Raw genomic sequence first — 18,644 nt, 5'->3', positions numbered from 1 at the left:
CGCCCCTCCGGCAGCCGCTGATTGGTCCGAGTGGGATCGCGGAAGTTGCCGATTGGCGGGGGCGGAGACGAGGCCGTGCCCGCCGGCTGAGAGGAGGGCGGTGTGGAGCAAGAACGCGAAGGAGCCTGGGGGAGCCTAAGCCAAGAGGGACGTGGCGCTCTACGACGCGGACCGGGAAGCCGCGCCCCTTCCTTCTCTGGCTTTCATGGAGAGGCCTGCGAAGCAGGATTTGGGCGGGTGAGGTGCTGCCCCGGGATCGGGACAAAGCCCCAGGGATCGCCTCCCCTTTGGCTGCCGGCCTGCGTAGGCAGCGCCCAGACCCGTCAGAGACAGGCTGTCAGGCCCTTTTTCGCCTACAGGCCTCGCTCGGGGCTAACACCCCCGGCCTCCTCCCTGGCGGGAATCTGTGTCCCCTTTGCAACCTCACCCACCCGGGTTATGGAAGGCCCTCGGCCACTGAGCTTGACTGCTTTTTACTACGCCTTTCACACCCCTCTGTGCACACTTCTCTTTTCTCTATACCCTCCCCTCGTAGAACTGAGACGCTACTCCACCACCCCCCTCACTTTAAAGATGGGAAAACTGACTGAGGCTCCAAGATATACGTAGTTCGTGTTTCGAGGGTTACAGAAACTTTTGGAGCCTCGAGGCTGCGCTTGAGTCTGCCAAATAATAGTATCGCTCTGAGCCTTAAGTTTTCTAGCTTGCAAAAAATAGTATCTACCTCAGAGTTATTAGTGAGCATTAGATAAGTATAACATAACAGAAAACCGGTACAGAACCTGCTGCATATATGTTAATAATGGTTACTTCTTTTCATCAGGGAGTAATGGAGGGTAATAACTAACTGCACCAATTTGGAGCCAGACTGCCTATGTTGCAAAACCGGATTCAGTTTATCATAGGTATTCTAAGTTACTTAAGCGCTTTGTGCTTCAGTTTCCTTGTCTGTAAAATGAGGATAATAATAGAACCCTCCTTACAGCGTTAGTAGAAAAGTGACAGGCACATAGTAAACGGTCAATAAATGTTAGCCATTCTCACCTTAGTGGCTTAGTGACTGTAATTCAAGTCTCTGGTGTCTAAGACCAGCAAACTTTGCTCTGACACACTTCCCATCAACATACTTAGAACAGTGCCTCAAACCTTTTTAAGGTTCAGTTAGAAACTCTTGTCTGGTTTTTTTAAATCAAAATCTTAAACTTTCTCCCTTACCATCATCAAAGTCTTAGAATGTTGTGACTCTGCCTCTAATGAAGGTTTAATAACAGGTAAATGTAAGGAAAATAATCATGTTCTGTTCCGATGGGTAGATTGGAAAGCAAAAGCACTAGAGTAAGAAAGGATATTCAAGAGGTTATGGTGTAGGAGCACTGCATTTCAATTTGAAAAACATGGGAAATATTATTACGTATTGGTTATGTATCATTAGTAATCAATATTAGTGTCAGATCAGGAGACAATACCACATCTCAACACTATGGAAAACGCTAAACTGTAAACACATTAAAGGCAGGAACTGTCTTCCACATTTTTATTCCCCATTATCTACCACAGGGCCAAACGCATAGTGCCTAATCCAGACACTAAGATTCGAGATAGACCCTTTAAGGGGAGACCCTGAAAGATCTGGTAATAATCTATCTAGATTATTTATAGTAATCCACGGAGATGAATAATGGAAAATAAGAAAATTGGATCAGCCCAGCAATAAAATGGAAGTAAAAAGGATAACGTACACTAGCTTGGTGACTGAGATGCCAGCATTGTTCTCAGCAATATTCTGGCATGAACAAAGAGAGAAGACAAGGAAGGCAGGATAAACAAAGATTAAACAGCAAGATCCAGGATTAGGAGAAATTGCTGAGGAAAATATTTCAGGATGTCATGTGCATATAAAGCAGGCAGCTGCATCTCTTATACTAATAAATATTGTTTTGTGGTAGAGAAAAATAGAAACGTTATAATGAGCCCTGAAAACATCCTATATTATGGGACTAATAAAGAAATGTTACTTTACTTAATAGGTAACCCCAAACGTAGGGGGTTTAGCACCGATGGAAAATCTCCTATTGGGGAGGAAGACTGGAGAACATACTATTATTACAGTACAAGGGGGAAAAAACAAGGTTTTGGAATCAGAACTGGGTCCCAGTCCTGCCTGGATTAAAAACCCCCGCTCTATCTTTATTAACTTAATTTCCTCTGGCAAATTACTTAACCTCTCTCCATAGCATAGTTTCCCCATATCTAATATGGAGACAATAAGGGGCACCTGGGTGAATCAGTCGGTTAGGCATCTGACCTGGGCTCAGGTCATGATCTCAGGGTTCATGAGTTCAAGCCCCGCATCAGGCTGTCAGCTGTCAGTACAGAGCCTGCTCCAGATCCTTTGTCCCCCTCTCTCTCTGCCCCTTCCCCGCTCATGCTTGCACTCTCTCTCTCCAAAATAAACATTAACAAAAAAGATTCTCTGCCTCTGCCCCTCTCCCCAACTCAAGCTTGCTCGCTCTCTCAAAAATTAAAATAAAATAAAATAAAAATAACATGGAGACAATAATAGTTTCCCCTCTTAGAGTTCTAAAGATTAAATGAGTTTATATTTGTGAAGCAGACCAGTGCCTGGCATACAGTAACTGCTATTTTAATGTTTGATAAAATATTGGTTTCAGTTTCTACATCTGTATCCTGGGATGTTAGTACTGGACTTACTGTAATGATTCGAATGATGTATATAAAGTGTTAGAAAGGAGATGCTCAGGGCGCCTGGGTGGCTCAGTCGGTAGGCGTCCGACTGCAGCTCAGGTCACGATCTCACGGTCCGTGAGTTCGAGCCCCGCGTCGGGCTCTGTGCTGACCGCTCAGAGCCTGGAGCCTGTTTCAGATTCTGTGTCTCCCTCTCTCTCTGCCCCTCCCCCGTCATGCTCTGTCTCTCTCTGTCTCAAAAATAAATAAACGTTAAAAAAAAATTTAAAAAAAAAAAAAAGAAAGAAAGGAGATGCTCAATAGATATTATTCTCTTCCCTTCCCCCACCCCCAGCCTGTTAACTTTGAATCCCTATCTGATTATCACTGCCACTGCCATCAAGGGGCTATTGCTCAACCTGGTCTACGCAAGGATAAAGTATCTTTCTTGATTTCCCTCAGCTCAGATGAGAAGCTCAAAATGAATTTACTGGAGGCGAGGAGAAAATGGAAGGGAACAATTCCTGAGAACCAGCTGATGTGAAGCCTGCCCCCATTGCACATCTGTTGATATTTCCAGCAGGAAAAAAAATGGTGTCAAGGAGATCTGGCTTCCTAATACCTCAATTCTTACACTTCTCAATTCTTCTAGGATCCCACAGAACATCAGCTGGCCAAGCTCTTCATTGTGTTCAGAAGAAGGTAGAGGGAGGCAGGCATGAGTATTTACTGAAGAGAAAGTAAGTAATCAGACACAAGAAAACTCAATAGTACGCTCTACCTGGGAGCCAAGACTTACTCATTTTTATTAAGATCTAGTACAGAGGTCAGCACTATGACCAAAACTATGGCCCTTGGACCAAGTCAAACAACTGCCTGTTTTTGTGAATAGTTTTCTTGGAACACAGCCATACTCACACTCATTTGTTTATGTACTGTCTCTGGTTGTTGTTGTACTACAATTGCAGGGTTGAGTGGTTGTAACAGAGACCTTTTGGCCCTCAACACTAAAAATATTTACTACCTAACTCTTTATAGAAAAAAAGAATTGCTAACCCATGATTTAGAAAATTCTGACAGAATCACCTTTTCAGTATCCTCAGTGCAAAAATTTTCACCTTCATAAAATCCTCTAATCCATTGCTTCTAATGTGCGTACAAATCACCTGGGGATCTTGCTAAAATGCAGCTTCTGATTCAGTAGATCTATAATGAGGCCTGAGATTCTGCATTTCTAACAAGGTCTAGGGGATACCACTTGATCTGGATCAATGTGACTTCATCAGGGGTTTTTTCTTTTTTTTTTTTTCTTCATTGAGATGTAATTGACAAATAACATTATATTAGTTTCAGGTAGACAACATAATGTTTCAGAATTATATATTCAATATGTATATATTGTGAAATGATCACCACAATAAGTCTAGTTAACATCCGTTACCATACATAGTTACAAATTATTTTCTTGTGATGAGACTTAAGATTTACTCTTTTAGCAACTTTTAAAAATGCAATACAGTATTTTTAAACTATAGTCACCATGCTATACTTTACATCCTCAGGATTTACTTATTTTATAACTGCAAGTTTGTACCTTTTGACCACCTTCACCTATTTCACCCACTCCCCACCCTCTAGATCTGGCAACCACAATCTGTTCTGTCTTTGAGTTCAGTTTTGTTTTTACTTTCCACATATAAGTGAAATCATATGATATTTGTCTTTCTCTATCTGACTTATTTCATTTAGCATAATGTCCTCAAGGTCCATCCACACTGTTGCAAATGGCAGGGTTTTCTTATTTTTATGGCCAAATTATTCCATTGTATATCAATACCATAATCTCTTTATCCATTCATCCATTAGTGGACACCTAGGTTGTTTCCATGGCTTGGCTACCGTAAATAATGCTGCAATGAACTTGGAGATGCAGGTATCTTTACAAGTTAGTGTTTTCATTTCATTGGGATAAATACCCAATAGTGGAATTGCTGGATCATATGGTAGTTCTATTTTTAATTTTTTAAGAAACCTCCATATTACTTCCCATGGTGGCTGCACCAATTCACACGCCTACCAACAGTGCACAAGGGTTTCCTTTTTTCCACATCCTTTCCAATACTTGTTATTTCTTGTCTTTTTGATAATAGCTATTCTAACAGGTATGTCAGTGAGGTGATATTCCATTGTGGTTTTGACTTGCATTTCTCTGATGCTTAATGATATTGAGCATCATTTCATGTGTCTGTTGGCCATTTGAATGTCTATTCAGGTCTGTTGCTAATTTTTAAATTATATTTTTTTAAGTAATCTCTACACCCAACATGGGGATTGAACCTAGACCCTGAGATCAAGAGTTGCATTCTCTATTGCCTGAGCCAGCCAGGCACTCCTTTTTTTTTTTTTTTTTTTGGCTATTGAGTTGTATGAGTTCTTTATATATTTAGTTATTAACACCTTACCAGACATATGATTTGCAAATGTTTTCTCCCATTCCATAGATTGCCTTTTCATTTTGCTGATGGTTTCCTTTGCTGTGCAGAGACTTTTGTATGTGATGTAGTCCCATTGGTTAATTTTTGTGTTTCTTACCTTTGCTTTTGGTGTCAGTTCTAAAAAGTCATCAACAAGACCGGTGTTAAGGAGCTTACACCTATGTTGAAGTTCTTGTAGGAGTTTTATGGTATCAGGTTTACATTATGTATTTAATCTATTTTGAATTGATTTTTGTTTATGGTGTAAGATAGTGGTCCAGTTTCATTCTTTGACTTGTTGCTGTCTAGTTTTCCCAACACCATTTACTAAAGAATCTATCCTTTCCCATTGTTCATTCTTCGCTCCTTTGTCAATAATTAATTGGCCATATATGCATGAGTTTATTTCTGGGTATTCTGTTCCACTGAGCTATTATGTCTGTTTTTATGCCAATGCCATACTGTTTTGATTACTATAGCTTTCTAATATAGTTTGAAATCAGAAAGTATGAAGCCTCTGGCTTTGTTATTCTTTCTCGATTGCTTTGGCTACTTGCGGTCTTCTATGGTTACATATTAATTTTAGGATTGTTTGTTCTATTTCTGTAAAAAATATCACTTGAATTTTGATAGGGATTATATTGAATCTATAGATTGCTTTGGGTAAGTATGGAAATTTTGACAATATTAATTCTTCTAGTCCATGAACATGGAATATCTTTTCATTTATTTGTGTCTTCTTCAATTTCTTTCATCAATGTCTTACAGTTTTCAGTGTATAGGTATTTCATCTCCTTGGTTAAACTTATTTTCTAGGTATTTTATTCCTTTTGATGCAATTGTAAATGGGATTATTTTCGTAATTTTTCTTTCTCATCAGTGTTTATTATCAGTTCTCTCATTATTTCTTCCTTCATTATCTAGCTTAATTTCTCTGGTTCATCAGTAATATAAGTCCCATATAAACATCAACTCCCTTGTATTTCTTTCCCTGTATTTCTCTGACCTGAAGAAAAACCCAGCTGTGGATAAACTCAAAATATTCCTTTTCCTTATCTCTAGCAATGTAGTTCTGTATTGCTAGAGAAATATCATTAGACCCATGTCTCTAAATTCATGGTCACCAACCTCAGACAGACTCTAACCACTGCCCAGCAATCTTCCAGTGTTTAGCATATTCTCTCTTGCATGCTTACGAAGGCCATTCCATGTTTCTTGCTTCTTAGACCTCCCATTTGACATTCCCACTCATTTTCACTTGATCTTAAGTCAGCTTTGTTGAGAAGCTCCTTGTACAAGTTAAGGAAATCTTGTTTTAAAACAGGATTTTTCAACAACAGCATTACTGATACCTTGCGTCAAATATGTTTTGTTGGGGGGATTGTACTGTGTATTATAGATGTTACCCACATCCCTGGTATCTTCATTCTAGATGCCAAAAATACCACCCTCGGTTGTGGCAACCAAAAATATCTCCAGAAATTGCCAGGTATCCCTTAAAAGGCAAAATCTCCCTAGTTGAGAACCATTGGTTTAAAACAACAGATACCAATTCTAGCTAACTTAAAGAAAAGGGAGATTTATTGAGAGGATAATTGAGTAACTCAAAGACAGACTAAGCAGGAAAACAATTCCCGGGGCAAGAGATCTTGGGCCTTCTTTCTAGAAGGGATAATAGATTATCTCCTTATGTCTTTGGGTATTCCTAATTAAGTTTAAATTTTTCAGCAGAAAGAATCTAAGTTCTGTTTAGATCAGGTATCTATTCCTGTGGCCTGGAAATAGAGTCTATAACCAGAATCAAACTAGGAAGAGGTGTTCAGCAGTAAAAAAGGAATAGCCACCATACTTCCCTCGTATTCTATATCTGTATTCAGCTAAAATGACATAAAACCTGACTACAGAGGCTTCAATGAATTGGAGTTTATTTTTCTGTGATAAAAATAAGTCTGGAGCGGGGGCCCCTGGGTGACTCAGTCCGGTTAAGCATCCAACCCTTGATTTTGAGTCAGGTCATCATCTCAGTTTGTGGAACTGAACCCTGCTTTGAGCACAGAGCTTGCTTGGGATTCTCTCTCTCTCTCTCTCTCTCTCTCTCTCTCTCTCTCTGCCCCTCCCCCACTTGCATGCATTCACTTGCACTCTCTTTCAAAGTAAATAAATAAACTCAAAAAAACATAAGTCTGGAGGTAAATAGCGGTCAGCATTGCTTCGGCTGCTAAACAGTGTCATGATAGTCTCTTTCCTTTTCTCAGCTCTAGCTTTTCATTTTCAAGTTTATTGAAGGTTGAAAGATGGCTATTATACTTCCTGCATCATGAACTTGACCACATTCAAAAATAGGAAAAACATAGGAGTTTGAGGAAAGCAACAAAGGTCCTTTTATGTCAGAAGTTCCTTCCCCTTTTCTTAGCAAAGGAAAAGCTTCCACTGAAGCCCCCTCAGCAAACAACTCTTAAGTTCCATGGACTAGAAATAGGTTATATGGTCATTTTCTTAGCTGCAAGATATGATGGGAAAGTTAGTATCTGGCCAAGGGGAATGCGACTGTCATGACTGGCTGATACCAGTCACTATTAACTCCCTAGGTCTGGGCCACTGGTGCCAAATTTTGGGCTCTATTCGCAAGAGAAGAGGGCCTGAGCTGTTGATTAAGCAACAATGTAGTGTCTGCCACGTTTTCCTACTATCAAATCCACAAACCTACATGATTCTGTAGTCATTTCCTTTCTTTCCTTCTGTAACAATAAAAGGCAGTCCCTTGACTTATATTCTGAATCCATTCCCCTCACTCAGTTCTCAAGGACTTCACTTTTTTCACTTGACTATCCTCTTTCTTTCCTGTATCATTTATCTCCTCTACCTATTGAATCACACTCTAGGCATACAAACATGCTCTAAGAGTGTTTTCCATCTTTAAAAATCCCTTTCTTATGGATGGATAAAAAGATTTGATAAAGGAAATAGAGTAACATTTTTATTATAGAATTTAGTGATATTTGCTGTGAAATTTGTTCCATTTTTCTGTGTGTTTAGAACTTTCATAATAAAATATTTGAGGGGCACTCGGATGGCTCAGTTGGTTAAGCATCCAACTCTTGATCTCAGCTCAGGTCTTGATTTCAGGATTGTGAGTTTGAGCCAGACTATTGGGCTCCATGCTGGGCATGGAGCCTACTTAAAAATAGAATAGAATAAAAAAATAAAAAGAATAGAATTAAAGTAAAATAAAGTAAAATAAAATAAAATAAAATAAAATAAAATAAAATAAAATATTTGAAATAAAATCCTTACCTTGATTCCAAATCACCCTCTAAATTCTTTCTCTGGTTATTGTTTACTCAAATTCCTTTAAAATTTCCTTTCTCTACTTGCTCCCCTCCCTTTTACTCTCAGTTTATGCCAATCTGGCTTTCATCTCCTCCACTCCCCTTAGATTGCTCACCTTTGAATGGACAGTTTCCTGTCTTCGTCTTGTTCAACTGTTAGCAGAATTCTTTGCTGCTAACTTCTCCCTCTTTTAAATTCTTTACATTCTTGGCATCTGATACCATTGTCTCCTAGTTTTCTTTCTACCTTTGTAAACACTCCTTTCAGTCTCCTTTGCAACATTCTTCTCCATTACCCAGCTTCTAAAAGTTGGAATGTCTCAGGGGTTGGTTCTGGAACCACTTCTCTGTCTAGGGCCAGTTCTTACACAAGGGCACTATTGGTGTTTTGTGTTGGGCACTTCTCCATTGAGCAGGATTTGCCATGTATTTCAGGATGTTTTACATTCCTAGACCCTACCCCCTTGTCCCTCTGGTCAATTTGACAACACAAATTACCTCCAAGCAGTCCCTAAAAAAATGATACCTCTCAGGGTTAAAAACAATTTTGAATCTTACTGAGTGATCCCAGCCAGTCCATTACATTAAATATACTTATGCTAATTCTCAGTTATCTCCCGCCCAAACATCTCTTTCAAACTCTAGACTGCCTCCAACTCTGTGCATGGTATTTCTATTGGAATGGCCTATTAGAGAAGGCCTATAAATTTTTGATGACTCAATGATATAATTAACTATCTTAATTCACCCTCTTGTCTAAAACTAAGTTCTTGATCTTTTCCTACCTGTTGTTCCTTGTGGGAGGCATGGAGATATACTGCTAACATACCCTTCAAGAAAGGACTGGCTGCCCAGCTCTGAGGAGTGTGGTTAGCTGACAGCCTCTAGTTCTTACTTGCTTCAGGGTCCACCTCAGCTTTAGAGCCAAAGTTACACTCTTCTTAGAATATAACTGAGAGCATACTCTTCTTGGGGAGGCTCCCAGCCAGTGAACGAGCAAGGTGGTAGTACAAGGGCCTACTCCAATGCAGAACTCCACTAGCTCGTAGTCTTTGCCCTGGAGCTCCCCATTAGGCTGGCAGAGATGATCAGCTTTGCATCACTTTCTGTGACCTCCCTCTTCACAATTCTGCTTCTGCTGCTTTTCCTTTTAGTAGTGTTATTCCCTGATAGACCTTTTACACCTCTGTCTTAACATCTGCTTCCCAGAGAACCTATTCAGCATTCTATCTTTCTCATTTCAGTAAATGGTACGCACCCAGTTGCTCAAGCCACAACCCTGTGAGTCATCCTTGATTCTTAGTTTTCCTTCATACTACCTAACTAATCCATCAACACATTCTGTTGATTCTACCTCCAAGGTACATGATATCTCTCTCTCCTGCTACCAGCCCCGCCCAAGTCATCATCATTTCTCACTGGAATACTGCAAATGGCCTCAAACTAGTATCCTGCCCCACTTTGATCCCCTACAATCCATTCTCCACACAGCAGTTGGAGGTGATCTTCAAAACATAGCCCTGCTCTATATGAAAACAGTGGCTTCAGGGTGCCTGGGAGACTCAGTCAATAGACCCTCCTGAGCCTCAGACTTTGGCTCAGGTCATGATCTTGCAGTCTGTGGCTTCAGACCTCACTTCGGGCTCTGTGCTGACAGCTCAGAGCCTGGAGCCTGTTTCTAATTCTGTGTCTCCTCTCTCTCTCCCTCTCTCTCTCTCTCTCTCTGCCCCTCCCCCACTCACGCTCTGTGTCTCTCACAAAAATAAACATTAAAAAAAATTTTTTTAAGATAAAAACATAATACAAAGAAAACAATGGCTCCTTATCCAAACTCCTTACTCTTCTATCAAGGCTCTTCATGATGTCTCCTATCTTTCCGTTCAGCCTCATTTCTCACAACCCTTCTCAGTCACTATACCCTAGCTGTATTGGTTTCTTTGTTCTTAGAAAAAAGCTAAGGCTTTTGCCCAAGCTGTACACACTTCAGTAACCACTGTTTCCCCTACATTTTACATGGCTGGATCTTTCTTATTAGAATTCAAGTGCCACTGCCTCAGAAAAATCCTCTCTGACCACTCAATCTGAAGTAATTTCCCTCTCTTCCTTTCTATTATTCTCCCTAAGAGTATATGTATGTGTGTATGTATGCATATATATGTGAAATTCATTTACATATATAGATATTCATATATACACACTTCTTTCCTTAATTGTTTTTATCTGCCTCTCTCACTAGACCATATGATCTTATTTGGTCTATCACTATTTACCCAGAGCGTAGCACAGTGTCTGATGCATACAGTAGGCAATCAATACATATTTGTTGAGGGGCTCCTGGGGGGCTCATTTGGTTAAGCGTCCAACTTTGCCTCAGGTCATAATCTTGTGGTTCCTGAGTTCAAGCCCCACATCAGGCTCTGTACTGACAGCTTAGAGCCTAGAGCCTGCTTCAGATTCTGTGTCTCCCTCTCTATCTTCCCCTCCCCTGCTCATGCTCTGTCTGTCTTTCTCTCTCTCTCTCTCTCTCAAAACTAAATAAACATTTAAAAAAAGTTTTTAAACAATACGTATTGGTTGAATGGATGAAAGGAAGATCACCTAATTATGTTAGGTCATTATGTTGTTAGGGATTTTTTTTTCTTAGTGTTTTAGCAAAGGGATTTGATTTTTGTTTTTGTATTTTTTTCTTTAGAAATAGAATGGAAATTGTATCCTCTGCCTACTGATATTATAGTGATTGACATATAGGAGATAAATATTAATAACAGGAAGTCATAATATCTAGATCCATGTTATAATGACCATAATTTCAAGAGTCTCTTACTTTAAAAATTAGTCTATTCATACCCCCAAAATTTTATAATATCCTTAAAACAATAATCCTACTCCCACTTAACAATCTTAAAAAAAAGAAAGAAAGAATAAACTAGTGTGAAGAATCCTGAGGTATATATTCCATGGATTATAAAAATTTAGTGAGAATAAAATTTAGTCATGCTGTAGTAAGGAACATTATCAAATAAATATTGTGTGCTACATTGATAATTTTCTTTCCTTCCAGCAAAAAGCCTTAAAATGTGCAGTGACTACAGTAAAATAAATCTTATTTCTAATCTCTGGATTTTCATTCCATGAAAATGATAACCTCTCACTCCCGTTAAGAAACAGACAGTATATCCAGAGAGCAGAATCTCTTTCAAGATCTTCTATAAAAATACATTAGGATAAAAGTTAACCTGAAATACTTGGAAAACTAAGTTTATACTTTTTACTCACTCTAAAGGATCTAAATCACAATTTTTAAGCATCCTTCTGTAACTTTGATGATTCTTTCAAAAATCTTTGTTAATGCAAACATTTTCTTTTTTCTTTTCTTTCTTTCTTTTTCTTTTTTTTTTTTTTTTTAGAGAGCAAGAGAATCTTAAGCAGGCCCATGCCCAGTGCAGAGCCCAATATGGGGCTCAATCCCACGACCCTGGGATCATGACCTGAGCTGAAATCAAGAGTCAGACACTCAACCAACTGAGCCACCCAGGTGCCCCATGTTAATGCAGACATTTTCTTATATGACATCATGAAACTTTCCCAAACAACCTCATCCTTTTGTGATGCCATACAAATGGTTATCTTCCAACTCCCCATCACAAGTTGCAGTCCTGGGATGAGGTCACCATCATGTCATCATCATGACACAAGGGTTGATACAAAGAGATATGCAAAGGATTGCAACGATATGGAGGAATGAGTTGCCTTTCCAAGGTGGTAGGGCCATTCATTTGTCATTAAGGGTGTGGCTAGACAAGAGTGGAGGGAAGACTGTTAGCATAGTTCATGATAACACAAGGAGAGGGGTAAAATTTGATGCCTCAAGGGTTGGGCAAACTCTGAAATCACTAGAAGGTGGTACAAAATAGTACTGCACAAGAGGAGGAGGGGTGAGTCCATATTTGGGAAATCAGTAATGTCAGAAGGAAATGGAACAGTCCTTCATTCTTTCAAGTATGATATCACAGAAAACTACGAAAGGTTTAGACAAAGTCTCACAAACTGGTGCCCAGGAGTAGAATCAGGCCCATAGACTTGTTTTGTTGGCCTCCTTAGTGGGCTGGGTTTTTTCCCAGTTAGTTGCCAAATTGGGAGTTTCCATAATAAAAAATCAGAATTTTTGGCTTCTCTTGAAAATGTTGGAGTTCTGACAATGCTTTGTCTGCCTTCCTACATGGCAGCGGCTAGCTGTAGCAATATAACAGCTTCCTTCTTTGGGCAAAGCAGATATTTTTAGTTTACCAGTCCCCACTTAGCCAGCTTTACTCATATTATCCATCTAGCACTTATAGGCATTTAAGTTTGTGGCACTGGTTTGGTGAATTCCATATAACAAAAAGCTGAGTCGACGTTGAGGAAGTATGTCATAGGACGGAAAGGCAATCTCTGATATAAAAAGGTATGCAGCCCTTATAAAAATCATTGTGATAAGGATAGAAGCAGCAGAATATTTATATCCTGCCCGTTTATTCCCAAGAATATTCTTTCTGATCCTGCCACTCTGACCTCAGAGCATTTTGCCCATATTATGTATTTGAGAGCTTTGCAATTTATTCATTAATCAAGAAATGAAAGGGGTGCCTGGGTGGCTCAGTTGGTTGAGTGTCCAACTTCAGCTCAGGTCATGATCTCATGGTTCATGGGTTCAAGCCCCTTATTGGGCTCTGTGCTGGCCTGCTTCAGATTCTGTGTCCCTCTCTCTCTCTGCCCCTCCCCCACTTGTGCTCTGTCTCTCTCAAAAATAAATTAAAAACATTAAAAAGAAATTAATGGGAATGCAAGCTGGTGCAGCCATTCTGGGAAACAGTATGGAAGTTCCTCAAAACACTAAAAATAGAACTACCATACCACCCAGCAATTGCACTACTAGGCATTTATCCACAGGATACAGGTGTGCTGTTTCGAAGGGACACATGCACCCCCATGTTTATAGGAGCACTATCGACAATAACCAAAGTATGGAAAGAGCCCAAATGTCCATCGATGGATGAATGGATAAAGAAAATGTAGTGTATATATATATATACAATGGAGTATTACGCGGCAATCAAAAAGAATGAAATCTTGCCATTTGCAACTACCTGGATGGAACTGGAGGGTATTATGCTAAGTGAAATTAGTGAGTCAGAGAAAGACAAAAATCATATGACTTCACTCATACGAGGGCTTTAAGAGACAAAACAGATGAACATAGGGAAGGGAAACAAAAATAATATAAAAACAGGGAGGGGGACAAAACAGAAGAGACTCATAAATATGGAGAACAAACTGAGGGTTACTGGAGGGGTTGTGGGAGGGGGGATGGGCTAAATGGGTAAGGGGCATTAAGGAATCTACTCCTGAAATCATTGTTTCACTGTATGCTAACTAATTTGGATGTAAATTTTAAAAAATAAAAAATAAAATTAAAAAATAAAGAAGCTGTATCAGCAGAAATCAATTTATAAGATACTTTTCCCCAAAATTCATTAATATTGGCATGATTCTTATTATATGTCTGTTGTCAGATATATCTTTGGTGTCAAACATCCTTGGGTCAGGAGTAGAACAAATCTTATTATCCTCAAGTGGTATAAACTTTTATGTCTTCCAAGGATAAGATATTCCATAACATCTCCTATTATTTGTCCTTGTAGCATCCTATTCTCCTTACTGTCTATATGCCCTGGTTCAGATTGCTTCTTTTCTTGGAACATCTTTCTCTCTCACTAAACTCCTACTCATTCTTCAAGGAACAGTGGAGAAATCATTTTCCCTAACCATGCCCTCCTAACATTAAGAAAGAACTCCTCCATTAGGCTGTCATAGAATTTTGAAGATACCTTTATTAAAGAAGTTATACTTTTGTTATAGAACCAGAGTAGGCTTTTCTTTTAATGTGTTCATCTCCTTCGGTAAAAATCAAGACAGTGAGTTACTTAAAGGCAGTATTTTTGTGTCTCCAGGGCTTAGTAATCTAAAGACATTTAATAAATATTTGTTGAATGAATGGTCCTAGGGAGATATAGAAATCTACTGGGTCAAAAGGTTACGGGTGGGGCTATGATGGAACTTGCTATTATGTAATAAAAAAATCGCCATATGATGTCATGAGAAAATTCTGTGAGAACTTATCTGATGACACCAGTCGAGAAGTGTTGACTACCCAGGAAGAGGAGCTAGATTGTGCGTTTTGGTGTCCAGGGTGATGCAGGCCTCTCAGGAATGCTCCCATGCCAAGATAAGCATTAATAACTACCACAGTGCTTAGAAGCTAGTAAGCCTACAATAAACATTTATTGAACGAGTTAATAAAGGAATGAGTCTGGGAATGAGCTAGCATATTCTGGGCTCTAGGCCATCCTAAACCAGGCTTTGGTTCTAATCTAGGTTAGTCAGGAGTGGTTTGGTGTCTGTGTCAAGCTGTACTGGCACATACTATGCTCTGAGTTGAGCTGATCTCTTAGGTAAGGACAACATGGTTGTTTATCTATGTCAATACAAATCTGGGTACCGCATTGTATTGACAATGGTACTGCTGCGATTCTGACTGAATTATAAACCGGTTTCTGACCTGAATGTTTGGACTGGGCAGCAGGTTTGATCTTAGATGTGGGTTCCATTTTGGGCTATAGATTGGTTTGGGATTTTCCTGGGGTATGGAATTATCCCCTAAGGAACCATGAACTAGGTCAGACCACAGAGTGTGGCCAAAATTCAAAGATAAAAAGGTTAGTAACTCAGGTAACTTTTGACCACAGTATTTTGGGATATATATACTTAGGCTAAAGCCCAAAAGAACTGTAAAAACACAATTTTTTTTACTTTTTTTTGCTACTTTATTGAGCTATGACTGACATATAAAAAGCTATACATATTTAACATATACAGCTCAATTCAACAAATACAGTTTGGAGATAAGTAGATACCTGTGAAACCATCACCACCATCAAGGTCACACATATCCATCATTTCCCAAAGTTTTCTCCCACCCTCTTTACTGTTGTTGTTGTTAGTGTTGTGTGTGTGTGAGTGTGTGTGTGTGTGTGTGTGCGCATGTGTGGTAACAACACTTAAAGTAAGATCTACTCTAGAATAGAACATTTTAAATGTATGTTCTAAAATAGAACATTTTAAATGTATGATACAGGACTGTTAGCTATAGGCACCATGCTGTATAATAGATCTTCAGTACTTATTTATCTTACTTAACTGGAATTTGACCCTTTGACCATCACCTCCCCATCTTCCCCTCTCCCCAGCCCCTGGTAACCATCATTCTACTCTCGACTTCTGTGAGTTGGACTATCTTAAATTCCACATGTAAGTAAGATCATCAGTATTTGTCTTTTTATGGCTTATTTTACTTGGTGTAATGTCCTCCAGGTCCATCCATGTTGTTGTGAATGGCAGGATTTTTTTTCCTTTTTAAGGCTGAATAATATTCTATTGTTTGTATGTATCACATTTTCTTTATCTTTTCATCTATTGATGAAAATTTTTATTATTTCCATATATTGGCTATTGTGAATAATGCCCCAGTGAACCTGAAAGTGTAGTTATCTCTCCCCAAGATCCTGATTTCAATTCCTTTTGATAAATATTCAAAAGTGTGATTGCTGAATCATAGGATGGATCTATTTTTAAGTTTTTCAGGAATTTCCATGCTAATGTCCATAATGGCTGTACCATTACATTACCACCAACAGTATACCAGGGTTCCCCCTTTTCCACATCCTCACCAACACTTGCTGTCTTCTGTTTTTATAATAATAGCCATTTTAACAGTTTTGAGAGTCTATAGGTTGCCTTTTCATTTTGTTGATGGTTTCTTTTGCTGTGCAGCCCAAGTGGACATAAGGAAAATAAAATCAACTTTTTTTTTTTTAATTTTTTTTTCAACTTTTTTTTTTTTTATTTATTTTTGGGACAGAGAGAGACAGAGCATGAACGGGGGAGGGGCAGAGAGAGAGGGAGACACAGAATCGGAAACAGGCTCCAGGCTCCGAGCCATCAGCCCAGAGCCCGACGCGGGGCTCGAACTCACAGACCGCGAGATCGTGACCTGGCTGAAGTCGGACGCTTAACCGACTGCGCCACCCAGGCGCCCCTAAAATCAACTTTTTAAGTTTTGTCTTTCACTGTGCTTTTTAATATTCTGGAATAAACTGACACTTTATAATTTAGGTCATTGGTTCTCTTTCAGATCCATGAAGTTGAAGCTATTTTATAATACTTAGATGTTATTTATTGCATGGAATCATCATTGCTAACTGTAAATAAATCAATAAAAGTCTTTAAAATTTTCTTGGTTTGATTTCAAATATGATAAGTATAAGTACAAAGGAATCTGGAGACTAAAAACTTTGAGAATCTCTGCTTTAGAACAAAAGCTATTATTTTTTCTTGAAAAATAAAAAGGCATACATTATATTTCTCTGTAAGTATTGCTCCTAGAATAGTCTCAATCATTTATATTGACTAACTTTTTTTTATGTTTATTTGTTTTTGAGAGAGAGAGAGAGAGAGAGAGCAGAGGAGAGGCAGAGAGAGAGAGAGAGAGAGAGAGAATCCCAAGCAAGGCTCTGCACTGTTATGTAGCACAGAGCCCAATGTGGGGCTCAAACCCATGAAGTGTGAGATCATGACCTGAGCTGAAATCAAGAGTCAGATGCTCAACCAGCTATGCCACACAGGAGCCCCTATGTTGACTAACCTTTAACCAAAGTTAACTAAATTCTATTGCACAAAAAAAACTGGAAGGATGGATAAGTGAGATCTGCCTGTTGTACAGGAGTTTTCTAGCACACTAGCAAAACTGATCAATAAAGTAATACGACTTCTCCATCTCTTTTCAACTCCTTAAAGTAGCAAAAGTGAACATGTTTATTAACATGTTTATTATAGCCACTGTAATACACAAAAAGAAGAAAACCATGTACAACTTAAACCATGCTTAGTAATAATCAGTGATGCAATATTCTACATTACTTAGAAGTTATCTAGGTATTTGATGATTATCCATCAATTAACTTAATATCAGTTCCACGTTTTAAGTTTAAAAACTTGGAAATTAACTTCAGGTTACTACAAATCATGCATACTGAAAAATATAATTACTATTAAAACATTTGTCATTTTAATGATTCAATTTAGTTGAACACAATTTTCTATTTCATAATCTTAAACATCGTTAATGCCCACTAGTCAAAGATGACCAGGAACACTCCTAGAGTAGAACAAGTTTGGTTTATAACTCATTGAAGCAGGAGGGAGCATATATGATGGGCAACCGTGGGGTGGCTCAGTAAAAGGGTGTTAGAAAGGACTGACAGAACTTGAGATTTGGTTGGGTGATTTGGGAAAAGGGTTTACTCTAGGTTGGGTATTGTCAGAAAGTGGGGACAATTCTATGAGTATCTCAATAAATCTTATTCATAGGGAGGGCAAACTAAAGCAAGCCTAGAACTATAATTGGTAAAGCAGCATCAGTCACTCATTCTAGCTGGTATAGGGAGATACTTGGTATTTTATGGCTCGGACAATGTTCTTGTTTTGTCTGTGTTTGGATATGATTCTTGGAATGGGCTTGTTTTTGTCTTAATCTATCATGGTCATAGAGTGGTCTTATCTGATGTTGATGTTCTATGAAATAGCTCATGTTCAGCAGAAGACCATCAAGATCTACCTGTGACCGCCAGGCTAGCTCATAGCAACACTGAGGCCCAGCAGCTGATAGCACCAGGACAGTTCTTGGACGGCAAGGGCTGATTTTTTCTTTATTAATGGGATATAGAAGTAATGTTAGCTTATTTGGTCAGTAAACCTCCATATGTTTAGGATAAACAAATCCAAGTAGAACAAAATGTATGTTTGTATTTTACTTAACACGGATAAATCCGAGAAAAGCAATAGCTATTTTTTAAAACCAAAATTGTTAAATGAGTCTTGAAGGGATTCAGAAGATGCCACCTCAAAATATGCTGATTTGGCCTACTGATTATTTTGAGCTAAAGGCACTTGAAAAAAAGTAGGTATAAGAAGGGCACTCTGACTTCCCCTTTTCTTCCTGCAAGCAGGAGATAAAACTCCATGTGAAAGATGTCCTCTCTGTACCTGGAGGAAAAGAACA

At 38.9% G+C, this 18,644-nt stretch overlaps 1 long non-coding RNA gene across 1 annotated transcript; it reads left to right on the top strand.

The window, feature by feature from the left end:
• Positions 1–103: 103 nt before the first annotated feature.
• On the top strand, positions 104–16,818 carry LOC102970905. The gene is made up of 4 exons (XR_006208327.1): positions 104–237; positions 3,338–3,425; positions 15,775–15,835; positions 16,719–16,818. It is a non-coding gene; the product is annotated as an uncharacterized LOC102970905 (long non-coding RNA).
• Positions 16,819–18,644: the final 1,826 nt, after the last annotated feature.

Source organism: Panthera tigris, chromosome D1 (assembly GCF_018350195.1).
Source record: "Panthera tigris isolate Pti1 chromosome D1, P.tigris_Pti1_mat1.1, whole genome shotgun sequence".
In the NCBI taxonomy this organism is placed as follows: domain Eukaryota; kingdom Metazoa; phylum Chordata; class Mammalia; order Carnivora; family Felidae; genus Panthera; species Panthera tigris.
Note: the sequence above shows the minus strand (reverse complement) of the source record. Positions and strands in the feature narration are given on the sequence as shown.